Source organism: Cyprinus carpio, chromosome A6 (assembly GCF_018340385.1).
Source record: "Cyprinus carpio isolate SPL01 chromosome A6, ASM1834038v1, whole genome shotgun sequence".
In the NCBI taxonomy this organism is placed as follows: domain Eukaryota; kingdom Metazoa; phylum Chordata; class Actinopteri; order Cypriniformes; family Cyprinidae; genus Cyprinus; species Cyprinus carpio.
In genome coordinates, this window is record NC_056577.1 from 4,877,903 (window position 1) to 4,886,748 (window position 8,846).

Genomic DNA, 8,846 nt, shown 5'->3' on the forward strand with positions numbered 1-8,846 from the left:
TACCATGAAAGTAATGCAGAACATTTTAATGAGTTATTCTTATTTTGTTACACTCTGCAGTTTAATATTTAGTGTCAGAAATTTGTACTAAGAGCACTAGTAATTCTTTCACCAGAGCAGAATCTAAAGCCACGTGAGAGTCAGAGAAACTAAAGTTCAGAAGACGATGCTCTTTAAGAAACTGACAAAAGACTGTGATTCGAACCGAACTCTCTTGTTTCTTTCAGTCTGTGTTTCTGTTCTGTCGTGGAGTCCAGCATTAGTCCGGATGCTGTTTGTGTCCATCAGAGCAGATGAATGCAGCAGAAGTGCTGTGTGTGTGTGGATTCGTGGCTGTCGCTCTTCTGATGAATTATTTACAGCAGGAGAAGTCTCGTGTTTCTCACGGAGAGCTGCGGCCATCAGGAGCAATGCAGTCACACACACATCGTTAAAGGAGATGGTGGAAAACCCTCCTCATCAGCTCACACTGTCTGTGTGTCATTAGTTTCATCTGTGCGCTGACAGATAATGCCGTGGATTGTGTGATGGTTAAACGTGTTTACAGTGAAGCTGATGAGAGATGTGAGTCCTCCAGACGTCAGTCACTGACCTGATCAAACACCCAGCACAGTCTTTATCCACAACAAACAACTGAAATAATGGATGTCTCCTCGTTCCAACACACACACACACGCACACACACACACACACACACACACACACACACACACACACACACACACACACACACACACACACACACACACACACACACACACACACACACAGAGGTTCTCTGAACTGATTTTACATTGGACATAAGACAAAAGTAACAAAATGTCCTTTTAATCAAACATGAAATGTATTAATATTACCTTGAACTGCACAGGCCCAGTGATATGCCACATATTGTGTTTGTATTTTGCATGTTATCCACCGACAGATGAAATGAAAAAATTAAAAGAAATGAAAATTTAACCTTTAAAACAAAAAAAAAAAAATAAAAAAAATTTCCCCCTCCCTTTAAAAATAATAATTTCAATTTGGCAATTGATTTCCTTTGTTGATTTCCTTTGTTGACTTGTATTTATTTATTTATTTGGTTTGAACAAAATTGTCATTAACTAAAAACAAAACCATACAAAAGTACAACTTGATACAAAATCAACAGTGACTGAAAAAAAATATTAAGAAAAAAAAAACTTAGTACCTTGTTTTATTTGTTTATTTTGTTTAACATTAAGTACTAAAATAACTAAAAATTAAATAAAACTAATACATAAAATAAAAAAATAAAAAAACGGTATAGACATATTTTTTAAACAAAAGTAATAAAAATGACAATTATTCAACAATATATATATATATATATTTAAACTGAAACGTGAAAACAGAACATCTGCAAATAAAATCTAAGGAGAAATAGTAACAAAAGTATAATTGTACAGAATATAAATAATACTAAATATAATAAAATAACACTGTTCATAACCAACCAAAACACTGGTTTAAATGACTTCAATAGAATTATAATTATTATTTTTTTAATAACCCAAATTATATTCTAAACCAGTTCCTTTACTTAAAATAAAATTGTATTGTGCATACATAAACATCAGTGATTCATGATTTACTTTATAATTTATTTGCAGCTGTCTCCAAAACTAGCTATATATGTTCACTTCAGTAGATAAAAAAGCTGAATATAAAACAGAATATAAAGCCTAGAATATAAAATAATAACATACACAATTATTATCTAAATACATTTTACAGACTTCCATAGACTAATGATTTTTATTGCTAATGACTACAAACTAACATTCAGCTCCAGACTCAAAGCCTTCAAGAAAACATTATTAATTGTTCTTCCAATTGAAGATGTCCCTGAATGTCCTCAAAGAAACGTTTTGTCAGATTTAACACTTCTGGGTAAAATTTTGTTCCCAAACCAAGGGTAGTTAACACATGCACACACACACACACACACACACACACACACACACACACACACACACACACACACACACACACACACATAGAGATGAGTGTGTAAAGTGTCAAATCCGGCAGCCCAGTAAAAAAAAAGTGTAGTTTAAATTTCTTTGCTGAGTCTGTAAAACGTTTTCACGGTAGTCTCAGCATTTTAATTGATAAGAGAATGTTCTGAAGTCTTATTAATGGTTGATATAAAGAGCGACATGATCAGCTGTTAGCGGTGTAATCTGTGAGAGAACAGTCCTCCGCCGCTGGCGTTCAATCAGAAATAACCACATCTGCATATTCCAGCGCCTCCCAGCACTCCACAAAACCACACACTCAAAGAACGAATGACCTGCAACTTTCTGCAGAAGTTTCTTCGCAGATCTTTGTGTTTTCTGTGCGCTTTAAAACGTCCCAGTGGTTTTTGCCAGGAAGAAAATAAAAAGATCCATTATTTAAACAGCGTTGAAACTCCTCCCCTAAAGCACCTTCCTTCTGTGTTATTAAACTTAATATGAAGCAATTATTCAATTTTAATATAACGTTATGAGAAAACAAGCGATTCGGAGTTTAATTGGTGTTGTTTTCATGAAGCTAACCTCTGTTCTCTTCCTCTTCATAAAACACACATTTTGCTGCTGAGCAGAGATGAAAATTAAATTTTCTTTCATCTTCTTGTCATTGAAATGCATGTTGTGGAGGAGAATGAAAAAAAGGTTTTTATAAACATAACCTACTAATGTGTTTTACCCGTGTTCATTTCAGTAATTAGTGATTTAATGGGAGTTTAAGGGTTTTTAAACAAATTAAATTCACAGCGGAGCGTGAATCGGCAGGGCTTTATACGTATGTCGGCCGTTTGCAGATCCGGCTGCTGAGAGGAAGACGAGGGTCGATGCTGGTCTTCATCACTGATCGGAGCAGCAGAATATGTACATTGAAATAAAGCCTTGTTTCTTCACCTTTATGAAAAGATTTGTGCTCATTTAATGTGTACAGCTGCCAATTTAGTTGCAATTTACTGGAATATATGTTTTAACCAAGAATGATTTCACAATAAAGCTAGATTTCCTGCAGTGTTTGTGCAGCAGAAGTGGAACAGTGTTCAAGTCTGAGCTGAATTCAGACTTTAAAGCATTAAAGATGTTGAAATGGATCCAAGAAAGAAAAGAACAATCACAATTCTGTATGCAAATAGACCAGTCACACAAACATTTCTGAAGCAGTGCAAAACACAGAACACAGCAGTCTCATGATTTCAAATCATCATAGGGTGTTTATTTATTTATTATCAAAATACATTTCTGATATTTGCAACAAAATGCAGCTTTTTTGTGTTTGTCTTGTTTTTAAGTCATTATCTTGTAAGGGTATAGTATTGGTTCTCAAGCGCTTATGTTTTTTTGCTCTCTTAAATCACATTTTTTATGCTTTTATCTGCTCAGGTGTGTGTGTGTGTGTGTGTGTGTGTGTGTGTGTGTGTGTGTGTGTGTGTGTGTGTGTGTGTGTGTGTGTGTGTGTGTGAGTGAGAGAGAGAGAGAGAGAGAGAGAGAGAGACAGGATGATTATAAGTCAGTGTAACCTAACAAACTCCAGAAATAACCAGCGCACTGACTCTGTGAAAACCTTGTGTGTGATTTGTTGATGTAATTACCTCGAACAGTTTGTCCATTAATGTGTCCCTCTGCACATCACACCACAACACACACACATCTGCTCTGAGCGAGAGCACAACATCAGTTCAGGAGAGAGCGATAGATAGATAGATAGATAGATAGATAGATAGATAGATAGATAGATAGATAGATAGAACAGATGGTGGATGGATGGATGGATGGATAGATAGATAGATAGATAGATAGATAAAAAAAAAATAGATACATACATATAAATACAATAAATTCTTAAAAAAAAAAGATAGATAGATAGATAGATAGATAGATAGATAGATAGATAGATAGATAGATGTTTAATAAAACATGAATTTCTTTAAAAATGATTGACAGTGAAAAGTTATTCTATGGATAGATAGATACCATCTAAATCAAAGAATAAACATTATAGAGGAGCGTGACAAACAATTTATACAACGACGTGAATGAAAATGAATTACACTGCAGTCAGAAAATGTGATAATTCACTCACACAGTTTGCTGATGATGTGTGAGAGTATTGGCAGCTATCTGGGAAATAAATACTCTATTTAAATCAGTGACAAACAGCGAGTACTATACAGTGTGTGTGTGTGTGTGTGTGTCTGTGTGTGTGTCTGTGTGTGTGTGTGTGTGTGTGTGTGTGTGTGTGTGTGTGTGTGTGTGTGTGTGTGTGTGTGTGTGTGTGTGTGTGTGTGTGTGTGTGTGTGGAGGAATGCAAGTGTTGCTCTCCTCATTGGAATCTCAGAGGCGGATATCTAGCTGAAATCTTTTTTCCCAATGGGAATACACAACATTCCACAGGGATTTAAAGTGTGATTCAGCTGTTCCCTTCAGCTTTCCCTACAACACACACACACACACACACACACACACACACACACACACACACACACACACACACACGGTTTACTTATTCCTGAATAAACATCATGAAATTGTGCTTAGTGGCTTTTTCTTATCTCAACGGCATCCGTGAATAATGAGTGTCACGTTTAACAAGGTAAAAATCAACGGCAGGATTACTCATAATGAAGATTCGAGGCCTGCTGCTGCTCCAGGAATCAAACTGTCTGTTTTAATGAACCGAAGCTCTGAAGACGTCACGCTGACCTGGAGATTTCCTGGCAGGTAACGATAAAGAGATTCTCAAGTGCTTGACGAGAGCGACAATCACTCCTCTCTGAAGTCCGACATGACTCAGTCGCTCTCTACTTCAGTACGTTTCACCTTTAATGATATAATTATATTACAATCATACAGCAGCCAGAGAGAGAGAGAGACAGAGAGAGAGAGAGAGAGAGAGATGGGATCTATTCTGGGACTCGCGCTCATATACAGACAGTCTGACGCCAGATGGCTCATTCTAATAAATATTCAACCTTAACACGGTTCCCATGTAACTTCTCTCCCCTTCATTTTTCTTTCTCCTCCCTCTCACTTTCTCTCTCTCTCTCTCTCTCTCTCTCTCTCTCTCTCTCTCTCAGTTCCTCTGTGTTCTCTGAGCGTCTGCCAGCATCCACCCGTGACGGAGGGCTTGTGGAGTGATTACAGTACAGTAGGAGAGGGATGGAGGTCTGTGTACTGTAACGCGGGGGGGTTGAAGCCGTGGGAAGAACAGACTGAGGAAACGGGAAAGAGGAGGAGAATGAATCTCACTTCACCACAGAAACAAAAGAAAACAACTGCATCAACACGAAGCCTGCTTTGGAGCAATAGGTCAACCAACGTGACATTTCTGTCATCATTGACTCGTTTGAAATCTGTTATGTTTTGTGTGAAGGAGAATTTATGAAGAATGCTCATGCAGCTTTGGTCCATGCAGCATTTGGCGTATTCAAACTGGTGCAATTCTATCAGTGATGTCATGACATTATTTCTGAATCTGAACACGTTTGAATGAGATTTTAGAGCTTTGTAGAGAGGAAAAATGACTTGAGTTTCATCTAGTGTCAGGGATTTCCACCATTCACACAGAAATGATCTGAATGTTTCATGTTTTAATATGTTTCCAGGATATTCCCATGATGACATCCGAAAACATCCAGTCACTTTACTTTAAAATAGGGCTCTTCAACAAAGCTAAATGTATCTTTATAGATACAGTGTATCTATATTTGTATTACAAAATGCATACTGGATTGATGCATTACTTTATTATTAATTGCACCAAATTACAGAGATCACACACACACACTCCTCATGGGAAAAATGTTAACCCTAACCCCAACCAAAAATAACCATTTATTTTAATTTATGAGTAATTTAATAATTTTTTTGCATTATGGTATTGAGAATTTGGTAACAATTTGTTAATGTTCTTAATGCATTAACAGATAGAACTTTTAGTTAATGCTAAAATTAAGATATTTTAAGATGCTTTAGAAAAAAAAAATGCTTTAGAAGTATTTTTCATTGTTGGTTCATGTTAAACATGTAGTTAACTACTGTAAAAATAAATGCATAAATGATGGTTTATTTTTTGTCATAATTAAAAAAATCCAGAAAAAAGGCACAATCTACAGTACTAATAAGAAGGAATTTTCCATATTGATTTTTACAGGTGTTTTACCTGTATTTTGAGTTTTGCACGTCATTGTATGTAAAATTAAAGGATAGGTAGCACTTCATTTTCCTTTCTAATTATTTATTTATTTGGAGTAACATATAAGCCTGGCTCTTCCTCTGACCTGAAAGAGCTCATCATCCTCTCAGCTGATTCGAGTCTCTGGCTGAATGCGAGCGCTGGCCTGTCTCTCGCTCTGACAGTGTGTTTGGACGCGGCTGCATCGCTGTAATCAGCGTGCTCATGTGCGCTCGCACTCGCATCCTGTGATTAATTAGATGACCAATCTCATATCACAGCTCAGAACCTGGAGACAGCACCATGACAACGATCCTTCAGCCGGCCAATCACAGCCCTGCTTCAGTGGCAGGAAATGGATCTCTGGGAGGTTTCCAGGGTGCTTGTGGAGTCGAGTGGGTGGATGAGTCCCGTCATCTCAGTTTACAACAGGACACACACTGAGTGTGTGTGTGTGTGTGTGGTTCATGGCACTATAGTACTTGAAAACATGACTGAAGTTCAGTGATATCTAGTCATTTAACACACGCTACTGTACATGGAGGAGATGCACTCAATACAGAGATCTGTAGAGTTATTACAGAGTCTTCACTATGGTCCAAAAGTGCCAATTCAGTGCACTTTTGTTATTACAAACAATCACTGTACAATACATGCATATAAAGTCCATTTGAAATCTGAATGAATCTGAATCTTAATGTAACATTGTGATTTAAACACCAGGGCTGTGCTAAAATCACTTTTGGCTTCATTTCAGTTCATCAGGGTGAATTTGAATTGAATTGGCTAAAACATGCAGGAAGGTAAACTGGAATGACAGGAAGATGCTTTTACTGAATTGCAGTTCAAAGAAATGCATTGCAGATTAAGCATTTTGGGAAATTAAATGTTATTTTACTCTGATCCACAAGAGTTAACTTATTAATACATTTTTAAATATAGTTTTAAAGGTTTTTGTTCATTTCTGTTATAAAAATATTTTGTACGATTAATTATTTAGTTTTTATTACTTAAAGGTTTTTGTTCATTTCTGTTATAAAAATAATTGGTTGTTGTTGATGTTTTCACTCAGAAAATTGGTTGTTGTTGATGTTTTCACTCAGAAATTTCCCAAATATTTACAAAGAAATGGCAAGTAAGACTTGGAATTAAACATGAAATTTTGTAAAACTTGAAATAGTAAAACAAACTTCGTTAATCTTTGTTTAATTTACAACTTTGAAAAAAGTTGTAAATTAAATGTGTCGTTTTAGTTATAGTTATTTTAGTACTTAAACGAAAAGTGTGAGAAACATTGCCTTGGCTTCTAGCTGAAATAAAATAAGTTTATTAAGTTTATTTCATTTCTGTTCTAATTGATTTTATTTTGAGTAACACTTTAGTTTTGGGACCGTTTACACGAAACTGTTTTCAACCAAAAATGGCATGAAAACAAACTTTTGAAAATGTGTTTTCAAATTGCAAGTTTTTGAAAATGAAACTGTTATCGTCGTTAGACAAAAGTGCAAATTTATTTATGCACACATATTATACACACATATTTATGACTCTTGATTACATGTTCAGTCCATAGGAAGGCTCGTGTTTGCAGCTGCGTAGCGTTTCTTTACAAAGTGACATCGCCATCTACTGGTCTGGCATGAATAATGCAGCGTTTTTAATAGTTTTTCGTAAATCCGTGTGAACAGAGAATGTTTTGTCATTTAAACTCACCCTTAGTCAACAATAATAACCTTGTATGACACACAGCCCTGTTAAACACTGAATCCAGCAGACACGTTTATGACAAACGTCACCATTTTCACCTCCCGTCTCTTTCACAGAGAGTTCAGCATTTCCTCACTTTTTGGCACTTTCACCGCTGGCTCAGCGCCATCAGCGTCTGTTCATCTGCTCCTGCGACACGTACAGTTACAGAACATCACACGGACAGCTCACTGGAGACTGTTCACACAAAAATGATCATTCTGTCATCATTTACTGAATGGAGAGATATTTGATATACAGATATTTTGAAGAATGTTGCGGTTCAAACAACACTGAGCTCCTCTGACTCACATTTTATGAATAAAAACACTCCTCATTCTTCAAAATATCTTCTTTTGTGTCCACAGAAGAAAATCACACAGGTCTGAATGACATAAGAGTAAGTGATGACAGAATGACCAAAATTATTCTGCAAACAGACCTGACCAGAGTGACAGTTTTCAGTAGTGTATTTTTGCACATTTGTGGTGGCATGTGAATTATGGTGTTTGAGATGAGTATATCGTGGTTCATGGAGTGAGAGCTGACGTGTGTTTGGAGAGATGCATGATGGGACGCTGTGAAATAACACACAAGTTTGGATGGGCATCATTAGCCTCAGCACAGAATGATGTCACAGAGTCAGGTTTAAAGTGTGTGTGTGTGTGTGTGTGTGTGTGTGTGTGTGTGTGTGTGTTGCTACACATGCTAAAGCTTGATCATAACATGCATCATTATTCAATTCTCCTTGTCTGTTAGTTTTGCTCTACTTTCTCTTAACAGAATTTTTATTTTTAGGTGAATTGTTTCTTTAAGGTGTCTGCTAATTTATTTCTGTGATGTGCAGCTGTATTTTCAGCATCATTACTCCAGTCTTCAGTGTCACATGATCTTCAGAA